Genomic DNA, 24,160 nt, shown 5'->3' on the forward strand with positions numbered 1-24,160 from the left:
CCTGCAAGTGATCATGGTGATCACGATCCTGTTTTCCTGTATTAAACTTCACTTTGTTTTGAAATTAATAACTTTCCGTGTTAGTGGCAGAAAAGTGAATGGGTTTCTCAAACAGGCAGATGGTTGCATTTGAGCCTAATCTAGAAAAGCGTGGGAGGAGTTAACTTCATAGCCACTCCCAAGTGTCAAATCAGCTGAAGTTTTCTCAGTAATGTTTATTGTCACTGGCCTCTAGTTTCAGCAAGCCTGAGAATCCTAGTTCTCCATTTGATTCCACAGATTTAATCAAGACTCTGCATGCTTTGAGCAGACAAAAAGAAAGTTTTGGCTAACTTACAATACAAATAGGGTACGTGGAAAACAGTTAAAAATACCCTGCCTTATCCAGCCTGCAGTAATTGTCTAGCAGGAAATCTTCATAGTTATCTTATACACATAAGTGAAGGTTTGAGGCTTATACTGCAAGTGATCTTTCTATTTCTCCCTTTAAATCTGCCCCAGAGATCTGATCGTATCATGAATGCACTATTTGTATATGTTCGGGCCTGCTGAGGCTCACTGAAATGACTATCAGCCTATAGATAAATAATGTACTCAGTTCATCAGCAGGTCTTACATGTATCTTCCTTTACTTACGTATGTGGTTGTTAGATGTGGTTGTGATTTTGTTTTAGATGGAAGATTCTGGGGGGATAATTCATGTATTTCTAAGCCAGTAAAATGGTTTGTTTTCTCCTCTTCTGACAAATATGTGCCATGGGCAGTTAGAGAGAAGTGGTAAGATAACAATTTTCTGTTGCCAGATGTTTGATAAACCCTCTAGGTAATTTAGAGGCCAAATCTCTTATTCTCCCCAATGACTGGATTTACTGAAATTATCATGTCATTTCTTATCTCATTCTTCCTGGTGAAATCAATTTTTAACCTAATCTCGTAAGACAGTGTTTTTTCAATATGAAAGTCATAAAATCCATTTAGTGGGTTACTACCAGTATTTTTTTTAGGTATAACAAGACAACAAGTGTCAGCATCATCATATGTTCTAAGAGTTCTGTAATTTCATGAGACTTTGAGTCACTCCTATGTGCATTCTAGGTTGCAGTATAAAATGTGATTCTTAGCCATCAAAAAGTTTGAAAAGCACTGCCACGGGATGCATGTATCTGTTAGTGCTATTTTGATAATGAGTTACAAATCCAAATTTAAGTGGAATTAGGGTATTATATATGCATATATAGAATATATATATTTTTTCTTACATATGGGTTCAGGTTACTAAAAGGTACACGGGTAGGACTGACTTCAAGAGCATCTTGCTTAGGACTAAACAGTGACTTCAGGATCTGGTTTCTTTTCATTCCTCAGGTCTGCCTTTTTCTTCATGCCTCTGTGTATTGGGGTCCTTCTTGGGTGACAAGATGACTGTATAGCACTTGGTGGTTTACGCAGTTTCAAGTTCAAGTCCAGCAACCAAAAAACTCCCCTTCCCCAGTTGTTGAACAAAAAGTTTCAAAATGAGCTCTGATTCGCCCAGTTAGCACAGCTGGAGGAAATCTGTGTTAAGTGGCTTCTGCGGAGGTTGAGGGTTTTGCCCCAGCAGTGGAGTCCTACCCAGACCGTCTAGATGGAGGACATCAGCGGGCTGGACTGTCACATGAATACAGTTGTGGAAAAAGGGGGAAATTAAGGCTAAGAAAGTCTGGAATAAATATTCACCACAGGGTACAAGTGCCTAATGCACATAGGCTGATTCTTCTTCTTTTTGATGCCCCAAATAATGGAAAATGAGCTGAATTGTATTCAGGCAAATAGGTTATAAATACGATACGATTTTTCATGTGTGTAAGGAAAACTTTAGCTGTCACTTTTAACATGGTCAATATCAGGACTTATGAGATCAAGATGCAGAACAAGTCAAATTGATAGTAGTTACTTTATTTTCCAATGACACTGAGAAGAAAAAGGCAGATATATTGATTAAAAACCCACAGCCGTCCCAAAACCTCTTACAAGGGGGTGATTGTGATCCTGTTTTCATTTATGTGCAAATCTTGGAAGACATTTATTTGAATCAATTTGCTGTGCTAATCTAATGAAAGCAGTTATTTAAGTAGTGTCTTAGAGCAAAGTATTTGAAGAATACACCTCCTTAAAGCCCAGGGCAAATGAGCGCTCTATTCTGCAGCTCTTCAGCCTTGAGGTCTTTATTTGGGTCTGTGTTACTTTGTCCTTAGAGATGTGCTGCTTTTAATTGTCCTCTGTCACTTTATGTACAGTTATCCAATGGGAAAGGGGGCCCTAGTGTGTACAGCTGTGGGGACAATGTTCACTCATAGCAGAGGGGCCCTAGAAGTAGGGTGATCATGCTGGCTTGCCTGGGTCAATCCTTGTTAATGTCTATGCCTCCAGTTTGGACGATAAATTATATGGCCATCCCATGTATAAAGGCTACTGTTTTAGGGGGCCATGAGTAGGCATCTATTTAATAGATTAAATTATGTGATAAAGAATTCCTGGTGGGGTGCACTGTAATCCCAACATTTTGGGAGGCCGGGGCAGGAGGATTGCTTGAGCCCGGGAGTTCAAGACCAGACTAGGCAACCTAGGAAGACCTCATCTGTACTTCAAATTTTAAAAATTACCTGGCTGTGGTGGCACATTCCTGTAATCCCAGCTACTCAGAAGACTGAGGTGGAAGGATCACTTGAGCCCAGGAGGTTGAGGCTGCAGTGAGCCGTGATAGTGCCGTTGCACTCCAGCCTGAGCAACACAGCAAGACTCTGTCTCAAAAATTAAAAATTAAAATAATTAAACTGAGGAAGTCCTTACCATAACTGAAAGATAAAACTCCAGATGCCTCCCCTCCCCGGAGCGTTACCAGCGGCACCTCACCCTCCTTCTGACTTCCATAGCAGGATCATCCAGGTCTCCTGAATCTGAAAAGCCAGATTCTCCTGAATCTGAAAAGCCAGACCTGAGCTGCAGCAGCTTCCCGGTGGGGTGCCGCCTCCTACCCCCTCACCGTCCTCCCCTCCTCCCAGCTCCCCCACCCCCCACAGGGTGGTAGAGGCTCTGCAGGTGGGGGAGCAGCGCTGGGGCTCGTCGGCGGTAGCCATCAAGCTGTACATCCTGCACAAGTACCCAACATTGGATGTCCACCGCTTCAAGTACCTGCTGAAGCAGGTGCTGGCCACTGGCACGTGCCGCAGCCTCCTCGCCAGACCCCTCAACTCCAAAGCCAGGGGGGCCACTGGCAGCTTCAAATTAGATCCCAAGCTCAAGAGGAAAATCCAGCCCAGGAAGATGGCCCCTCGACGGTCTCCAAGAGAGCGGGAGAGGCCAAGGGGAAGGACCCCAAGAAACCAAGTGAGGCCAAGGAGGATCCTCCCAACGTGGGCAAGGTGAAGAAGGCAGCCACGAGGCCAGCAGAGGTGCAGAAGGCTCCTCCCAAGCCAGGTGCAGCCACAGAGAAGGCCCACAAGCAAGGCGGCACGGCCAAGGACACCAGGCCACAGCCGGGCGAGGCTAGGAAGGCACCCCCAAGCCAGACAAGGCCACGCAGGCCCCTTCCAGTGCCAGCAGGCTCAGTAGGAAGGCAAAGGCCAAAGGCAGCAGGAGCAGCCAAGGAGATGCTGAGGACCACAGGAAAACCAAAGCTGGGAGTAAGAGTTCAAAACCCACTGTCAGCAAGGTCAAGAATGGTGCTGCTTCCTCAACCAGAAGGTGGCAGGCCAAGGCCAAGGCTCCTAAAGGGCAGCTGCCTAGGGGGCTGGGCAGGGGCCAAACGCTAAGTCTGCTTCTGCTGCTAAGGACAGTGGCTCCAAGGTGGTGCCTGCACACCTGTCCAGGAAGACAGAGACCCCCAAGGGCTCAGGAAAAGCTGGACTGCCCATTACAGTCTCCTCATCCCAAGTGTCTAGCCAGAGGGCTGTATCCTAGGGCCGGAGGCAGGGGTGGAGAGAGACCGAGCCTCTGCCCTAGTTTTCATTCTTCAACAAACCACTGCTCTATTTATTTCATCATAAGCTATTTATCAATAAAGACTTTTGTTTCTTTCCCCCACCCCCAACACATACACACAAAATCTTGTGCAGATGTAAAGGCTCAACAAATAATAGTAGAACTAATGGTAACAATGGCAACACATGGTTACCAATTCACTTATGCTGGGAATTGCTCTGTGATGTCCATGAGGGTGCCCTCATTCAATGCTCACCACACCCTATGAGGTGGGGACTCCTAACACCCCTCACTATACAGCCAAGGAAACTGGTTATGCGGTTGCCACTTGGCCAAAATCACATAATATTTGTTGAGTTGGCAAAGTGTGTATGTTGACTAGTGTTTTATAAGAAGGCAGGACAGGTCATTGTTGTGAATACTGGTTGTAGCTTCAGAGGATCTACACTCAGATCCATCTTTGCTTCTTACTAAAGGTGTGCTTTGACCAAGTGACTTAACCTTTTTTGTGCCTCAATTTCTTCATCCATAAAGTGGGAATTATAAGAATTCCCATCTCATCAGGTTATTTTGAGGATTAAGTGACAAAATATAAAGAAGTGTTTAATGTAGTAACTGTGGTGGAGTAAATACTAAAAACATTCTAGCCATTATTATTTGTGCTTTGTAGAGGCTAGGAAAAAATAAATAATTCATATTATTTGTTGAACACCAACTATGTGCCACATTTTAAGCTAGGCATTTTTCAGTTGTCTTCTTTCTTCTTACAAATCCTCTGAGATGGGTGTTATGTCCGCTTATTGTTCATTTTACAGATGAGGAAAACTGAGATTCAATGAAATGAACAAGTAATGGAGCTTTAGTTTCAACTCCAGGTCATTCTGACTCCGAGCCTTTGATCTCATAATTATAATGTCATATTTTTTGACTTGGAAGGGAGCCTTGAGATCAGCTAACCCGTAAAAGTAAGCCCCAAAGAGAGGCTGTGACATGACAAGTCATTAAGGGATGGTGCAGGGCTAGAACCTAGGTTTTCAGCCTCCCACAACCATCTCTGTCTTGAAGACAAGTGCATTCACCCCGTAGGATAACCATGCTGAGTGGGCACAGCCACAGTTCAGGAGCACTGGACTTAGATGTCTTCTAATCCAGCTACAAAAAGTCTAGAGCTGTGTTTGCTAAAGTGGGTAGGTGTATCCCTGGTGGTATATGAGTTAATTTTAGATGATAGATAGAGAAACATTTTTCCTTATTGGCTATTTATTTTAATGTGTACCAGAAAAAAAATTCACCTATACCTTCATGTCTTGCAAAAGATTATATTCCTTTCTGCCTTGCTGAACAAACTATTAACAGATTGAATAGTATTGCTTAGAACGAGGCTGAGAAAGAAATCATGTCAGTGTAAAAATACGTATTAGGTAAAACATAGTGTAGATAGTACTGGAAAATGGCAAAACCTATGAAGGGAAGATGTGAATGACTGAAGTCTGGGAAATACTGGACTGGAGAGATGGTTCCTGAACTTGGTGCACATGAACCACTTGGAGATCAGATTCTGCTTCGGCAGATCTGGGATGGGGCCTGAGACTGCATTTCTAACAAGCTCCAAGTGATGCCAATGGTGCTGGTCTGTGGACCATACTTTGTGTAGCAAGGGATCAGGGAACCTGGAAGACTCTTGGGCATGTATTAAGTGCTGTAGAGGATATATAAGGCAAATCCCTGTCTCTCAGAAGCGTAATCATGTCAGGGAAAGGAGATGTGAATGAACATGGAAGGTGAACTCCCCTATCCAGACACCAAATGAGAAGTATGGTGATCTGTCTGGAGCTGCTGCATGGTAGCAGGGGGTGCACGGGATGGCATTGCGGCTTGGGCCTGAAAGATTTGCACAGCAAGTGGAGAGTTTCAGAGCATTTGACAAGTAGGAGGAAGGACAGAAGTAGCAGGGAAGCCTCAAAAAAGGCCCAAATGGAGTTTTCAGCAACAATCTGATGAACACAGAGAATCAGCATGGAAGGTCGGATCAGAATAAGTCCCCTTTTCAAAGCACAAGCCCCACTAACTGGTGTCTGATGATAATGGCTACCTTTTATTGAGCCCCTATAAGTGCCAGATGCCAGGCATTTGCCAAATACTTTCCAAGCAGCATTTAATTCCATCTCCACAATGACCCACAGTAACCCACATTCTGCAGAGGTGGAAACTGAGGCTTGGAGTGGGCGAGTGACTTGCCCAAAATTGCACAGCTAGTAAGTGACACACCTGGAATTCAAACTCAGAATGGAGTTTGTGCTCTTTGCTACCATGCTGCAAAAGTCTCTGCTTTTTGTTGTCCTTGGCAGTCTCAGCATAAGAGCTTGCCTTTTTCTCCCAAGAGCCTGCCTCCCAGAAGATTCTAATGGTTCATATTGTTCCAAATGAGACTATTGCCCCCTACAACAGATCCTGAACAAGCATCCAAAGTTATCAAATAGGTTGTCCTTAATCATTATTTATAAAAGATGTCATTCCTTTCTGCCTTGCTGACTAAACTATTACCAGAATGGAATTTTCGGCATTGTGATCTTCCATAAGAAGTAAGTGCAAAACTCCCCCAGATAAACACTGAATGTGTTGTCACAGTGAGGAGGAGCTTGGCTTTGGAAATCACTAAGTAGCCTAGACAGACAGTTATTGGAAATAATTATGCTCTTGCCACAGCATGGGGCCTGTCACAGCCCCTCCTGATTCAAAAGGTCTTTCTGGAAATACCAGCATCCATCTTCCAGCTGGTGCTTATAACAGCCGACAGCATCGGTGGGGGACCCAGCAATGGATGTGGCTGAGGATTATTGTCGGGCTTCCCTTGTTGCACCTGACTGAGCCCATCCCATCAATTCAGTCTTTGCAAAAGAGCAGAAGGCTCATATGTGACCAGAATGCGGGACAGGCACAAGGCATGTACGGCCAGCTTTGGCCCTGCTTCATCCAAGTGTAATACTCAACCCGAGTTCTGCCAGATAAAGGAGGGGCTGGGGAGAGAGGGGAGCTGGAGTTGGCACTGAATCAAGAACCAGGAAGGCCAAGTTCTGATCCCACTTTGGCAGCAGACTGACCAGAAACATGCTCATTAGCTCTCTGGATTTGTCAAATGGGTATTGACACTTGAGGTCCTTCCACCTCTAAACATTTTATGCTATGAACAACCAGAAGTGTGCACCCTGCACTTTGTCTGTGTTGGCTGGACTAGTCTCACTTTAATTTTTTTTTAAATGTCAGATAGATGCACTTAAAAGGCTTCCTAAGCAGTGGTGTATCAGTGGATAGTTTCAGTATAATTATTTGCCATGCAGTAAAAGTGGTATTTTGTGTAACTTGTCATATCAAATAACCTTTTAGTATTTAGACAAATCTCAAAACATTAAGAGAGTGTGGCTTATTCAATAAATCAGAAAAGATAAGGGTATGTGGGGCCATCACAAATGAACTAATTGCATTTATTTAAATGTGCAAACTGAAATGCAGAATCCTGACAAACTAATGAAAACCATGTGCCCCTAGACTGGGAACACAGAACGCCATCCCAGTTGGGCTGTAAGACTTAAATTGAGGACATATCATGGTCATTTGCTCCAACTGTGTTAAAGTAATTCAATTTGTATTTTTAAGAGGAAAAAAAAGTAGTGTAGTGTTTTATATACCTCCAGGTTCCCAGTCTAGCTGCTCTTTTACTGCCTGAAAGAATGGGGCATCCAGTTTACTAGAGGTCAAAAGTTTGATTCAAACACATTAAGAGGAAGAAATTGTTTTTGCAACGATTCAGATGCTTTAAACAGTTCAGATCGTGAGTGGTTCTCATTGTACTTTCTAGCACTGAACTTGATTACACTTGGAAAAGCATCCTGGAAACTGATCTTTGATCTTTTCTGGATCTCAGAGAAAAGCTATGAAAATGATGCTAATAAAGGGTATTTAAAAATTGGCAGTTTGTCAGCAAGGCTTCATGCTATTCCATAGATGCTTTCACTAAACGATGAGTGGGAAATGTAACTTTGTCTTCTTGCAGAGCCTACAATGCAAACATTTTTTCTACCATGTGTACAGTTTCATTTATATAGTGTTGTCAAGGAATAAGTAATTTGTTTCACTTATGTGATTTTTCCAGGTGATTGAAGCTTATCTCTTTGTACACACATGATTTTTTGCTTAAACTTTCTTTGATGAAAACATAGCACATGCTTCTTTACTTTTTTTTGCTTGGTGCATATAATGTGGCTACATCTTTTCCTGACTTGGGGTTATCATGATAAAGATTGCTTTTTGTTCTGTGCTGTAATCCTGTTATTATTTGACAGCTGAATTGTGTGGGATTGAGAGCCTCTGTGTAAATAGTCACAGATCCATGTTCTTTTAGAGTTACCTTTATTACTAATAATAGAGCTCCTCTGAGTAGTTAGCAAATCCCAGGTAGGATGCTAAGAATTCATATACATTATAATCATGGCTAAAAAACTGTCCACCCCACTCCAAGAAATGATCATTATTATTCCTCCTACTTTACAGGTAAAAATTGAAGTTTAAGAGATAAGTCGTAAGTGGTAGAGTTGAGATTTGAACCCATGTCTCTCTAACTGCAAGATGCCTATTGCCAGTTGTTGTAAAAGCTACTTCTTCTATTTCTCCTCTCTACCCCTCTTTGGGTATTTCTGTCTGTCCTGTTGCTTTAAAAGCCTTTGCCCAGGTAAGGACCCAAGATTAAGTCTGTGCCTATTTCGTGGAACTTACTGTTATGTTTTTCCTTAAGTGGAGTTCTGAGGGTATTTTTGATGATTTCTGGGTTCCCAGACATCTGCATATTTGCAGTTTCTAGAAGTCTAACCTGTGAATTCATCGCTGTGTATGCTAAGGCTTTGGGAGGGATTATAGGATTTTCTGCATTATGATTAAGCAGCACAATCAAGAAACTTGCAGTCAGAGGAAAGCTTGGCAATTCTGTAATGCAGAAGTTGGCAGACCTTTTCTGTGGAGGGCCAGATACTAAATGTCTTAGTTCATTTTGTGTTACTGTAAAGGTATACCTGAGGCAGGGTAATTTATTTAAAAAAAAAAAAAAAAAAAGGTTTTATTTGACTCATGATTCTGATGGCTGGAAAGTCCAAGATAGGGCTGCATCTGGTCAGGCTGCTTCCACTCATGGTAGAAGGGAATGGGAGCTGGTGTGTGCAGAGATTACATGATGAGAGAGGAGGGGAAAGGTGAGGGTTGGGGCATGCCAGACTCTTTAACAACTAGCTCTTGTGAAAACTAACAGAGTGAGAACTCACTCACCTTTGAGTGAAGGCACTAATCTAGTCATGAGGGATCCATCCCCGTGACACAAACACTACCCATTAGGACCCACCTCCAACATCGGGGATTAAATTTCAACATAAGATTTGGTGGGGACAAACAACCCTTATCCAAGCTATAGCACTAAATAAAACAGGCTTCGTGGGCCCTGTGGCCTGTATTGCAACTCCTCAATTCTGCCGTTGTAGGGCAAGAATGGCTGCAGACGATACATAAATTAATGGATGTGACTGTATTCTGGTGTATTTGTTATTACAAAAGCAAGCAGGGGGTAGATGTTGGCCCATGAGCCCATCCTGTGCCAATTCCTGTTATCATAGAAAAAAAGGTCCAATCGGGGTATTATAAGAGTCTAAATAGATAGGTGATTGAGAGTCAGTGTCGAGTAGTGGTTGTCAATCTGTGGCTCTGGAGATAGCTGCCAAAATTTGTCTCCTAATTCCATCACTACTTCAACTCAGGCAAGTATCTTAACCTCTCTGCCTTTCAGTTGTCCATATTTAAGACTGGGAAAATAATAATCCTTACTTCATATGGTTGCTTTGAGAATGAAAGTAATTATTTGTAAAGTACTTAGAAGGGTGCCCAGGACAAAATAAGTACTGTCTAACTTCTGTGAAATTAAGAATAGTAAGGAATACATTTCTAGTGAGACAAAATATTTAGTGCTTTGATGGAAGAAAGGGAAACTTCCTTTGCTCTGAGTGCAGTGGAGGGCAGGGATAAGGCTCCTGCCCTTTGAGGATGGGTGTGGAGAGGAGAGAGTGGGCAGTACAGTGGGTTAGGAAGAACTCTGGCCTGGGAGTTAAGGGAACTGGTTGCAGAACCCAGACAAGTGGTAATCTGCAGCATCCCCTGAGTCAAGTCACTGTCCTCTAGGGCCTTGGTCTCCTTATCTATAAAATAAAGAGGTTAAACTAGAGTAGTGGATGCAAACTGATAGCCCATAGGCTACATTCTGCCTATAGACATGCTTGGTTATTCCCTAGACGGTTTTTAAAATATTTAAATCAATCAATAGCAAGTATGAATCAGGAAATTCCACAAAACAATCTGGATCCCTGGTTTCTTATAAAAATTCAGAAACTCTAGCAACACTGGCTGCATTCCCACATGGCAGCAACTGACTAGCACAGAGCTATGGTGGCTCATGGGTTCTGCATTGATTGCTGTAGCAGATGCTGCTGGTGGCTAACCCTACATCTTTGCCCTGGCCGTGGTCGTGCATGCCAGCTTCACTTCCGCTGCCAGCACCTGCATTGGTTTGTCTGAGGACTTTCTCTGGCTGTGGAAGTGGTGGGCTGGAAATGCAGGGGAATTAACATCCATTCCCTCCAACAATGAACAGGGTTTGGCCTGTGGATACTCCAGCTCCCTTGCCCATCCAGTGAAACTAAGGGGTATATATTGTACACCTTTTCCCAGAGTTTCCTCATGGGGTTAAGCTCCGCTGGCCCATGGTGATAGGTGACTTAATAGGCTAGTCCTTTTTGTGTATGTGTGTGCCCTTATCTTTCTTGTCTCACTTATGCAGTGTCCCACTATTGTTTCCCGGGATGACCTCTCAGATAAATACCTTACATTTGAATCCTTATCTGGGGTTGGCTTCTGGAGGAATCCAGACTAAGAAAACCATAGGCTGGGTGTGGTGGCTCCTACAATCCCAGCATTTGGGAATCCAAGGCAGGTGGATTTCTTGAACCCAAGAATTTGAGAGCAGCCTGAGCAACATGACAAAACCCCATCTCTACTAAAAAATATATAAAAAATTAATCAAGCATGGTGGCATGGACCTGTAGATGCAGCTATTCAGGAGGCTGAGGCAGGAGGATCACTAGAGTCCACAAAGTCAAGGCTGCAGTAAGCCAGGATTGCACCACTGAACTCCAGCCTGGGTGACAGAGTGAGACTGTCTCAAAAAAAGAAAAAAAAGAGGGAGAGAGAGAAAGGAAAAGGAAAGAAAAAGAGAGAGAGAGAGAAGGAAAGAGGAAGGAAGGAAGGAAAGGAGGGAGAGGGAGGGAGGAAGGAAGGAAGAGAGAAAGAGAGAGAAAGAAAGAAAGGAAGATAGGGAAGGAAACCCATAGTTCTCATAATCCTTGCCATTGAGTCCCAATGAGAATTGCCCTTTTTTAAAAATCACACTTGAGCAGTTTTTCTCGGGTAGAGAGATATTTGTCCATCCCATGTCTATCAAAGGAGGGAAGGTAATGGACTAAATGGGCTGTGGGTTTCTGGAAGAATGAGATTCTATTTCCTTGTATAAGTAAAGAGTAGACTGGACGATTTTATGCAAATTGGTTTCTTCACTTGTTGAAATCTTGTCTCTATCAGTGTCTGCATTTGTGATTCCTTTAATAGGAGATCCTCATGGATTTTTAAATTGGGGACCATTTTTGTGGGGTATTTTGTGAGAAGCTATCAGAACCCTAAATTACCACTGGTGAATTGTTTTGACCTGCCTAAGAAGATTTATATTTTAAAAGAACAGACTTGAGAATCAAATTTGTATTCTAATTGGGTGACCAACCATTTCTGTTTACCCAGGACTAAGAAATTTTCTGGGACAAGGGACTTTTAGTACTAAAACCACGACAGGTTGGTCACTGTACTGTAGGTGAGGTCACACATAGGACCTTTCAAAGTTCAACCCCTGAAAGATTATGTTCCTGCAATATAAACATATTTCCAATAGTATTATATTTTAAAAATTAGCCCAAATGTAAAGTTGGAAATAAAAATAGCTTTTTTCTAGATTTCTAATTGCAAAAATCTGAGTGAGTTGAACAGAATGACTTTGGTTTTCCTTTTTGTCTTTGCCTCTGCTTTGCTTTTTGCTGGGCTGCTGGGTAACAGCACTATTTGTTGGGGGAGTTAATTTGGAAACATTGGGTATTTCTTCCTTTTTGGGACCTCCACTCACTCACCAAGAAGCAGCAGGTGCTTGGCACGTTTGCGCTCCACCCCGGAAGGGTTCTGGGTGTTCTCTTCAAAGGGGAGCCAGGAAAGGACTTCTCACCTTTGTCTAAGAGTAAAACATTCAAATGTACATTTATTTGTCCCTGAGTTACCTGTAATCCTTTTTTCCTGCATTTTCATCTATTTTCAGTGATGTTATATTTTACCCAGAGATGAGCTTGTGAAAATCTTTACCCCCAAATTAAAAGTGTGTGTAACAGCTGAATGCGGGAGAGAGAGAAAGAGAGCCATGCCCCAGGATGGAGGGCACAAATAGCAAAGGGTGTGAATGGCACCAGAATGTGGAAATCTCTGAGGATCAGAAGCCAGGTGTGGTATCTGCAGAGCACAATGGGAAAGAAAGACCTGGGAATTTGAAGTTTAAAATGATTTTGTGTATCAAGTCAGGAAATTTAGGCCCTGAAGTGGATATGGGAGGCACAGTGGAAAAGTTTTAAGTAGATTTGGAATGAGGATATTTGTGTTTGAATCCAAGATCTGTCACTTAACCAACTTTTTAACCTTGTGCAGGTCAGGAAACCTTCCTGAGTTTCAGTTTCCTTATTTGTAAAATGGAGACAGAAGGGAAGAAAAGTAACTCTTGTTGAGTGCCTGTTATGTTCTGGGGACAGTGTTAGGGAAATCAGAGGAATCGTTTTATTGAAAGCTGTCCGGTTCTGCAAGGTGGGTATAATTGACTTCATTTAACAGACCAGAAAATGGAGACACCAGAACCTAACAATTTTCTCAGCCCCACACAGCTGGTAAGGGATGAAACTGGAATTCAAATCTGGGTCATTCTGACTCCAGAGCCAGTGCGCTTTTTATGGTGCCAGCCTGTTACCCTCATGGGAATCATAACTTATTTCACAGGGTGTCTTATTTAAGATCTCCCGGAAGCAGATTCTGAGATAGACTACAAGTAATTTATTTAGGAAGTCCTGGAAACATCAGTTGGGCAGTCAGGAAATGACACGGAATAGAAGGCAGCCCCTGAAAAAGTATGTTATCAATTCAATTACCACCATAGGCTATTAGAGCTTGTTCCCACTGGGGAGGCTCTGGGAACCAGTGGAGTGCATGTACCTACAAATTTTCCCATCTGAGGGAAAATCTGAGGGAGCCGAGGTATTTATATACCATTTCCTGAGAGCAGTTAACTGAGGGCTACTTCTGCGAGGTGGAGTGTTATAATAATTTGTAGGTGCGTATGTCGTATCCCGAGCTTGGCAAAGTAGGACTCTAGCAGCACAAGAAAGTCCTCAGCAGAGAAATTCAGGTGCTGGCATTTGGAAGCAAGCCACTGTGCTCTGAAATGGTAAGGACAAGGGAGTGGTAGGGATGCCAAAAGCACCTGCTATGGTGGTTTTAAGAATTAGAGACAGACCGGGCATGGTGGCTCACACCTGTAATCCAAGCACTTTGAGAGGCCAAGGCAGGCAGATCGCTTGAGCCCAGAAGTTTGACACTAGCCTGGGCAACATGGCAAAACCCCATCTCTAAAAAAAAAAAAAAAACACAAAACTTAGCCAGGCATGGTGGCACACATCTGTAGTCCCAGATACTCAGGAGGCTGACGTGGGAGGATCACCAGAGCCCAGGGAGGTTGAGGCTGCAGTGAGCCATGATTGTGCCACTGCACTCCAGACTGGGTGAAAGAATGAGGCTCGGTCTCAAAAGGAAAAGGAAAAAAGAGATTAGAGACAAGATGTACAGTGGCAGGCTTCAGGCTACCACTGATAAAGAATCTACTATGAGTGTGCATATAACAGCAAGAAGACTTTTGAGGGCTTAGCCTGGGCCTTTGTGAATCCTCAAAGCCTACATAAAGTGGATCTGCATGTGTTAATTATGAACTTCTGATAATGCCAGATCTGCCCAGCCCACCACTTTGGCTTCTTTCCTGCAGTGCTTTTCAACAGTGGCTCCATCCCACTGAGGTACCATCAAAACATCTACCACCTTGGGATCTGGGTCCAGAGGGAGGAGCCAGAGTGGGTATTTTCAGCATAAAGACCCAGCCCACCTCCTCCCCTGTCCAGAAAACCAACATCTACCCACCCTATGTGCTCTGAGAAAGGGGAGTCTGAAAAAAGACTGTGAGCTCCATCATGGCCAAGAGCCAGGAGGATAAATGTATAACTTGGGTAGCATGATTAGCAAGAACTTTTGTTTTATTTTTCTTACAACAATAACAGCTTGTTTTCCTTTCAGCTCTTATGGTCACTGTTTCTTCTGGTGTATAATTACCGAGCAGTGCCCCAGCTGCAGTTTTGGGCTGTCCCACTTCCATTCTGCCTGCTCTCCATTAGCAGAGTTCCCCATTTTGTGTGGTCTTGGTTGGGCAGTGCTCAGCTCTTCCTCTGAACCAAAGAGTCCAGTCTCTCTTCCTATGATGTAATCTGCAAGTCTGGCAGAGACTGCTTTTTGTCCCCAAAATCCATTTCCTCTCCTCCTTTTAGAAATAGTCCCCACCTTTTAGTTTTGTCTGAGCATGTGGCTGTCAAGGTAGGGGCTACATTTCCTAGACTTCTTTGTCACTGGTGTGGCCATGTGACCAAGCTCTGCCTAAAGAACTGTGAGAGGAATTGTCACTTCTGAGTTAATCCCATTTAGAGGAAACACCTTCTACTTGTTCTTCCTTCCTTCCGTTGAGCTGGAACAAGGAGGTGTGGAGAGCCATCTTCAACCATAGGATGGCAGAGCATCAATATGGAAGGGGTATGGGTTCCCCCACCTTTGTGTGGAGCAGAGCTGTACTACCCAGCCCCCAACTGCTGCCAGACTGTTTACTACTTGGACTTGAATCAGTATTAATCTAAACCACTCTCCTTTGGTCTTCATTAAATCCAAGCATCTACATTCTAACTAATACAAAGGCTCAACACATGACAGCCTCAGTTAATTTGGAGTTAACTGAAAGATCAATGGAGGTTGGAGTCGGGAAGATTTGGATTAAATCCTGACTCTGTGACTTAACACCTGGGTGACATTGAATAAAAAACAAATCTAAACCTCTTCTGAGACTGATACATTTCCACATTTAATACTCCCAAGTGGGCCTCTAGGATAAGATGCTCAGCACAGTGATTGGTACATGGTCAACAATCAATGAGGGATGGCTGTTACTGTTATTTGTATCATTATTCATTATTCATAATACTGAGCTGTTGCTGACCAAGTCAGGCAGGATTAGAAACTTTACATTTGTTATCTCTGAGACCTAGAATTGGTTTTGCTATATTCTGGAAAGGTGGGGTCATCTATGGTAAATAAGCATATATTCCTTCCTATACATACCAACGATGGTGGTGAGCATTTGCTTATCTTAGGTAAAGGATGCAATCCAGTTAGTTGGGACAAAGGATATGTCTGATGATCAAGTGGACAGTCTCTGCTGGCTGGTGCCTTCTGATCCCTCACAGAGGGACTCCCTGGGTAGGGTGGTAAAGGTGGCAAGTGAAGGTAACGGAACCAACTGCTCAGAGGAGAACTGAATGTCTTCATTGTCAGCACTTTTCCCTGGCTCACCTGGGAAGCCACATCCTTAGTGTTTGTGGCCAACTGCTAGTTGCCTGCCTGACATCCATTTCTCCCATTCTTGGTAACAGAACCCCAATCTTAGTTAGGGGGGTAGTGTGCTCTGTTTAAAATCACATTTCCCATCCTCTCACACTATTAAATATGGCTCTGCGGCACTTCCAGGAAGGGCTGTTGTTGGGAGCTGACTCAGGTGGGAGGCATAGTCTTTTGCCTTTCCATTTCCTCTTTCTGCTGTCTAGAACACAGATACCATGACTGGAACTTCAGCAACCAATATGCTACTTTGAAACAAGACGAGCTTCAGCAACCAATTTGCTACTTTGAAACCAGACAGCATGGGCTCATGATGTCAAAATAGAAGAGGGAGGGTCTTCTATTGGTGTGGTACCCCACACCATACCTGAGTGCTGCCCTAAGCTCCTCCTCTACCACTAGCCTTCCTCGCCATTTCAGCTTTGTGCGTGTGAATGGGCCTTAACCTTATTTTACATTGAGCTTTCCAATAGCTTTCAAGGCTTAAAGCCCTGTGCTAAAGGACTACTTAGCCACTTCTGTCATCCTCTTATGAGGATGGATTAATTTCTTCATCCTTTTGCAAATGCATAGAGTCCAGCGTCCCAGCAGAATAATCATACGATATGATCATTCTGTCCATTGCACATAGGAGTGAATATTTTGGTGCTTAATTTTTCTCTAATGTTTTCTTCACCTGTTATTATATGGTGGTCAGAAAATTTTCTTTTAAATGCACTTTCCTGTATTTTGCTTTTCTGAGCATGTGAATGGATTCCTGAAAATTATTCCCTCAGAGGAGGAATCTTTAGAAAAGGCCTTAGAAAAATAACCTATGGAGTAACCTAGGGTTTGAAGCCTCTTGATTATCTCTGTTGAATTAATAAGCTCAACGCTCTGCTGGTTATTTAACTATTGATTCTCATCTCCAGGCCCACCTTGCTATGCGCTGAACTGTGATCCAGAGTCAAAGTCTGTAAGCTACATTTGCCAGGCTCCCTTATTAGCTGGCTTCTGATTAGGTTCTGTCACGGGAGGTATTGGCTGGAGATGGGGATGCAAGAGGTCGAGAGAAGGGACTATTTTTGCATCCATTGCATGCTTACATCCTTCCAACAGCAGCAGCCTCCAGTGGTGCTTTAGCTTGGAAATGCATGCTTGACTGGCAAGACGGACCCCAGTTTCAGATGACAAATAATGTCATCTGAAGCCTGATGGAATAGGCTATCACATGGCCCAATACTCACCAAACTCCACTTCTTTGCTTCCTGGGTGGCACACAGATTACATTGCTCAGCCTCTCTTGCTGGAGTATGGGGGAGGAGGAGGCTGCATTCTGACCAATGGAATGTGGATAGAAGTGTTAAATGTTTTGCCTATGCCTTGCCCATAATAACTGCTTGCCCATGATAACTCACTGTTTCCCTGACATTTTTTGCCCTCATCTGCTTTCTGGATAGAGAAGATCTAGGGCCTGATTCTAAGACCCCCAGGCTTGGCTGACTCACTAGAAAAAAACTTTATGACAGAATTCCTGTCCTCCCTCAAGCTGACCTGCATCAGATCTGGAAACGATGAGAAAGCAACCTTTGATGTGCTAGCCCACTGAGATATGGGAGGTGGTTTTGGGGACATTAGCATGACTTACTGAGTAGTATATGGATAGATGTCTAAAATAGCAGTCTTTGACCCTAAGGCCTTACCGTATCCAAAGAATCTGAGTCAGAACACGTCTTAGAATAAAAAGCAAAGTAGTTAAAGCACCCATAAATGTGTGTGGCCTTCACAACTTGCTAGAGGGTTCATTCATTGATTTATTCATTCAGGAAACATTAAGTGTCTACTATGTAACATGAATTGTGTGGGACCGTGAGGACCATAAAAAACAGGTGATTGAGCGAGAGGGTGCAACTTGGGGAGGGAATGTTACTTTGGATTAGCTACTGGGGAAAGTCTGTCTTTGGAACGACATTTCAGCTGAGCCAGAAAGCTGAGAAGGACCCCGCCATGGGAATGTGTGGGGGGTGGTTATTCCTAGGAAGAGGGTATGGTGAGTGCAGAGGCCCAGAGGTAGGAACATGCTTGGTAGGTTTTATGAATACAGAATGGGCCTGTGTGGCTGGAACATAGTGAGTAGGGGAGGGAGTGGTGAGGCACGATTAAATCAAAGATGGCCTTGTAGGCCATGGTTGAGCATTTGTATTTTATTCTAAGTACAATGGGAAGTTAATGGAGTTTCTTAAGCAGAGAGGGACATGATCTGACTCACACTTTAAAATAAAAGTCACATGGGATATTTACTAGGTTAGGAAACGATTAATGCAATCAGTAAGTTAGCTAGGAAGCTGCAACCATGCTTCAGTCAAGCGATGATGGTGGCTTGATCTAGGAAAAACACGCTTGGGGAAAAACCAATTAAGAAAGAGAGATACAGACTGAGGGGAGAGGCCAGGACTTCTGAGGGCCAGAGAAACTAACACAAAGACCAATAGAAGAGACTGTCAAGAAGTTAATTTTGTTGTGAGACTCACTGAAGATTTCCTCAGAGGCAGAAGTCGAAGTGCCTTCCTCAGTCGTAGGGCCCCGCCAGACCCCCATAGTGGGTGCACATCTGCTGTGTGGGAGGGAGAGCAGCCCTGATGCAGGGTGGGGGACCATCTGGGATCCCCCCTCACTGTCCCTGAGAGGATTAGGTAAGAAGAACAGAAACCAGTACTGACTCCATCAAGCTATACACAGAGAATCTCCCCATCCGGTCCAGATAGGATTGGAAGTGCTAATTCCCAGAATAAAATCCAAACTCACTCCAGACAGAACTAAGGTTATTCTCATGGGAATATCTAGAACAAAGTGAAAAATTTAGAGTACTAGAGACCCGAACAAGCCCATATGCATTTTCTGGTAGACCAGAGTAGATAAATAAGCCTTTCTAATATTCTGATGACCTTAATCCTTCCCTTTGGTCATTATTGATGTCGGCTTGTCTAAGAGGTTGGGTGCCTATGGCTTATTCTGGGAAGAAATCTCAAGGAGCAGGAGCAAGGATTGGAAAGTGGCCACCAGACCTCAGTCCCACTGAGGATGCTCTGAGATGCTATGTAAAATGCACCTGAGAATTTTCTACCCACCAGGAAGAAAAAAAGAATATTTTTCCATGGGCTCTTGTCCCCTTTGGGCCAAGGGTTTCTTCTTGGGTGTTAACTCCCTCACAGTGAGTGGCTCCCAGCAGCCATCCCATGCCAAGCCGCAGGACAGAGAGAGACCTGTGGTGTAGCTGAGACAGGGAGCAGCCCAGAAGAGAGGTTGCAGGGCGCAGCCCAAGAGGTGTCTGGTATACACCCGAAATCTCTTTTACAGTAGGCTTTAGCGTGAAGTACTCTTTAAAGATGTGGGGTTTTCAATTCACAATTGCAAAAATATGGAACCAGCCCAAATGCCCATCAATCAATGAGTGGATAAACTGTGATATATATATATATATATGTGATGGAATACTACTCAGCCGTAGAAAGGAATGAATTTATGGCATTCTCAGCAACCTGGACAAAATTGGAGACTATTATTCTAAGTGAAGTAACTCAGGTATGGAAAACCAAACATCATATGTTCTCACTCATAAGTGGGAGCTAAGCTATGAGGATGCAAAGGCATAAAAATTATACAGTAGACTTTGGGGACTCAGGGGAGAGTGGGATAAAAGACTACAAATTGGGTTCAGTGTACACTGCTCGGGTGATGGGTGCACCAAAAATCCCACAAATATGCCTAAATAACTTACTCCTGTAACCAAATACCAACTCTTCCTCCTGAAAACCTATGGAAATAAAAAAATTAAAATGTAGGGTTTTGATTCTAGAAATGTTAGGGAAGCTAGCCAGAGAGGGAAAGGGTCTAGGCAGAGAAAATAGAAGACAGCAGCCAAAAAGCCAGCAGGATCCCTGAGGCATGAGGAGGAATACAGTATTGCCCACGGGAAGAAGTAAGAGGATGACTGCTTTCCAACAGGGGGATTCCTGATTGTTGGTCAGTGTTCTCTCTCTACCCACCTGCCAGCCCCCGCCACACACACACAGACACTGCTGCTCTATTCATATTGAATTTTGGATCCTTAGGTATACCACACTCCCTCTTGACTGAGGTCCTTTGCACAACCTACCTTTCCGCTGCCCTCCCTAGCCATACGCATATTCACATTCCACTTGGCTAATTCTCACTCATCCCTGAGGACCCACATATCACTTTGTCTAGTGGCTTGCCTTTACTTCCCAAACCTTGGTAATATGCACTGCCTTAATTAGTACTTTTTGATTCTAAGAACAAGACACCCACTCAAAGGGGCTGGAGTTAAAAACAAACAAACAAATGGAGGATAGTGTTTCTCAGAATATAACCCACAGACTTCCATCAAGATCACTGGGATGCTTGTTAAACATCCCCATTCCTGTGCCATGCCCACACCTTCTCAACATATTCTTTAGAGGGGAATCTGAGATGTCAACACAGAAACAAGCTGCCTGGATGTTGCCTCTGCACGGATGTATTTGAGAACCACTGCCCCCAGAAGAATCTACTGGCACTCTTTGCAAAGAGTCCATCCAGGTCCCAGGGGAACCAGAACCTTATCAGGAATTGCTCTAGATCTGCAGGGGGCTGATCTTGTTTCCCTCCTTGTCCCTCCAGCCTACCTTCCTTGACTTGCACAGGGCTCAGTCCTAAACATTATATAGCTCCCCACAGGTAACTCTGACACCTTCAAAATCCTTGTTCCAAACATGTGGGATTGGTCTAACTTGGTCAGGGGTCGATCTTTGCTCCAGCCAGCTGTGGTCCAAGGGGTGGAAGGGGAGATAACACCAGGTGTCATATTCTCTGCTACCATGTGGGCCATGGCGTTCTTTAAGAAAAGGATAGTAGAAATAGAATACTGTCATTTCTAGCGCCAAATCGTATATGGTCTTGCCTTTTCTCTATTTTTTTTTTGTCCTTTGAGACAGAGTCTCGCTCTGTTGCCCCGGCTGGAGTGCAGTGGCGCGATCTCGGCTCACTGCAAGCTCCGCCTCCCGGGTTCACGCCATTCTCCTGCCTCAGCCTCCCGAGTATCTGGGACTACGGGCGCCCACCACCGCGTCTGGCTAATTTTTTGTATTTTTTAGTAGAGACGGGGTTTCACCGTGTTAGCCAGGGTGGTCTCCATCTCCTGACCTCGTGATCCACCCTCCTCGGCCTCCCAAAGTGCTGGGATTACAGGCTTGGGCCACCGCGCCCGGCCTATTCTGAGTTTTTTTTAAAAAAGGAGTAGCCCAGAGCTCAGATTCCTGTGGTTCTCAAAGTTTGACGTCTAAACCAGCAGCAGCAGCAGCAGCAGCAGCAGCATCTCTTGGGGACTTGCTACAAATGCAGATTCTTGAGTTTTGCTCTCTACAGAATCAGAAACTGTGATGGAGCCTAGCAAGCTGTTTTTGCAAACCCTCCAGGCGATGTTCATGGACACTTAAGTATGAAAACCACTTCACTAGGCCAGCAGGGGTTTCTTGAAACATGTGCAGCGGGAATGGAGCCAGATAGGTAACAGAGGCATGTGAGGTTCCACACTTGAGTTAAAGGCAGTAAGGAGGCTCAAAAATGTTGTGAGCCGTTAAAGTGCTTTCTGAAGAAGAGGATGGGTGGGGCATGCAGGGTGGATTTGAAAGCAGAAGATTGGAGTCAGGAAGCCCGGTTCTTTTCACAGCATGTCCCTGGAGGGTAGCATTGTCACTGTCCATTAATCCATTATTTGGGGGCCTTTGATAGTTTTGGACTCATTATACATGAGACCTTTGAAAGGTCAATATCTTAAGGATGAGACTTAATGGTCAGGCAATTTTCCTTCCCTTTGGAAGGATTTGGGTTATATCTCTGATCCTAACATGACTTTCAGTTAAATTTTTTTTTTCTCTGTTCAATTCTTTCTTAATCTTTATGATACGTATTTATGTGACTGGTGCTCTTTTTTTCAGAAGATTGTTGGACTGAACAAATCAATCTGACACTGGGTGGTATTTGGGCAAACTATCACAGAGGAAAAAGTGGAATGAAGGGAGTATGTTATACATATTGCATATTGTTGAAAAAACAAGAAATAAGCATTTACAGATTCAGGCTTCAGGAACAATGTCAGTTAATGTGTAAACTTTGGTGTCAATGGATTTTTAAGAAATGCTTAACAGAAAGTAGCATTAGTATCAGAGTTATGACCTGAATCCTTCCAAAGGCAAGGTAAATTGCCTGATCGTTAAATCTCACCCTTAAGATATTGCCCTTTCAAAGGCCTCATGTGTAAAGAGTCCAAAGCTATCAAAGGCCCCCAAATAATGGGTTAGTGTGCAGTAACAATGCTACCCTCCAGAGGGAGGATAGGTATAGAAGTATGTGAATGCTTCTGAGAGAAATATGGCCACAGCAAAGACATGTTAAGAAAGGTTATCCACTGTCCTGGGCCGGGCGCGGTGGCTCAAGCCTGTAATTCCAGCACTTTGGGAGGCCGAGACGGGCGGATCACGAGGTCAGGAGATTGAGACCATCCTGGCTAACACGGTGAAACCCCGTCTCTACTAAAAAATACAAAAAACTAGCCGGGCGAGGTGGTGGGCGCCTGTAGTCCCAGCTACTCCGGAGGCTGAGGTAGGAGAATGGCGTGAACCCGGGAGGCGGAGCTTGCAGTGAGCTGAGATCCGGCCACTGCACTCCAGCCTGGGTGACAGAGCGAGACTCCATCTCAAAAAAAAAAAAAAAAAAAAAAGAAAGGTTATCCAAGATGTGGGAATACAGCAAAAAGATGACTGTTAAACACCCTATTAGAGCTCTGTTCCATCAAACCCACCCAGCAGTTTTCCAGCTCTCTAGGGAATAATAACTTTGTTGGACTGATGATTAATTATTGCTTAGAGACCAGATTCTATAGTGTTAAATGTTAACTCATAGAAAACTGATAAGATCTGATGACTTCTCTCTGGTAGAGATTGTATTAGTTTCCTATTGCTGCCATGACAAATTACCACAAGTTGAATGGTTTAATATAAGCGCAAATTTATTGCATTACAGCTGTGCAGCTCAGAAGTCCTTGCCGGGTTTCACTGGGCTAAAATCAAGATGTTGGCAGGGTTGCATTCCTTCTGGAAGTTCCAGGGGGAAAACCTGTTCCTTTGCATTTTCTAGCTTCTAGGAGCTGCCTATATTCCTTGACTTTGGGATCCTTTCTCAATTTTCAAAGTTGCAGTATAACATCTTCCAATCTCTTTTTGACTTTGACCCTCTTGCCTCCTTTCTCTTATTAGGATTCTTATTATTACATTGGGCTCACCTAAATAATATCCCCATATTAAGATCCTTAACTTTATCACATCTGCAACAAAACCTCTTTTGTCGTGTAAATGATGTATCTGCAGTTTCCAGAATTAGGGCATGGAAATCTTTATTATTACTATTATCTTAGAGATAGAGTCTTGGTCTGTTGCCCACACTAGAGTGCAGTAATGCCATCATTGCTCACCACAGCCTCAAACCCCTGGGTTGAAGCAGTCCTCCTGCCTCGGCCTCCTGAGTAGTTGGGACTGTAGGCATGCACCACCACACCTGGCTAATTTTTAAATTTTTTGTAGAGATGGAGTCTCTCTTTGTTGCCTGGGCTGGTCTTGAACTCCTAGCCCCAGTGATCCTCCTGTATCAGCCTCACAAAGCACAAGCATGAGCCACTGCATCTGGCCAAGACATGGCTATCTTTTGGGGGCGGTTACTCTGCTTACTCAAAGATGCAAATGATTTTGTTCATGAGAGATGTTAATCCCAAAAGTTACAGGTTTAATGCAGTGCATGACATTAACCAGCATTGTTTCTAATTTAGCAATCTTATTTCGGCATTATATTTTCCACCTAGAAAGTATATATGTGTCAGTTTCTTGTGTTTTCCTTTGAACTCTGTCATCCTTCTGGTTTCTTTATTAATTAAATAAATCTTTAGATGCATATTCTATATCTATTAGTTTCATCATTATGTTTTTAATATTTTGAAAATTATTTTTGGCCACAATGATGGGAATACATCAGAGGAGCACAGGAGCCTAATGAAAGAGATCTCAATGGCCAAAGCTGCAACAGTTTGAGCAAGAAAGTAAATAAAATAGTACTGAATTATAACCCAAAGAATAAAATATCCATGAGTCCATACTGATACAAATAAAAGACCAAGTATGTAAATAAATTGGGGAGATTTGGCCTATTTCTTTAATTTTTTTCAGCAATGTTTTGTAGTTCTCAATGTACAACTATTTCACCTCCTTGGTTAGCTTATTTGTATTTGTATCAGTATATGATACAAATA

The 24,160-nt window shown here is 43.5% G+C and overlaps 2 pseudogenes; both read left to right on the forward strand.

Annotated features, from left to right (window-relative positions):
• The first annotated feature begins 749 nt into the window (after positions 1–749).
• Positions 750–3,939, forward strand: LOC112619321 (annotated as a pseudogene).
• Positions 3,940–5,822: 1,883 nt separating this feature from the next.
• Positions 5,823–24,160, forward strand: part of LOC112619322 — a 55,083-nt pseudogene continuing 36,745 nt past the window's right edge.

Source organism: Theropithecus gelada, chromosome 2 (genome assembly GCF_003255815.1).
Source record: "Theropithecus gelada isolate Dixy chromosome 2, Tgel_1.0, whole genome shotgun sequence".
Taxonomy (NCBI): domain Eukaryota; kingdom Metazoa; phylum Chordata; class Mammalia; order Primates; family Cercopithecidae; genus Theropithecus; species Theropithecus gelada.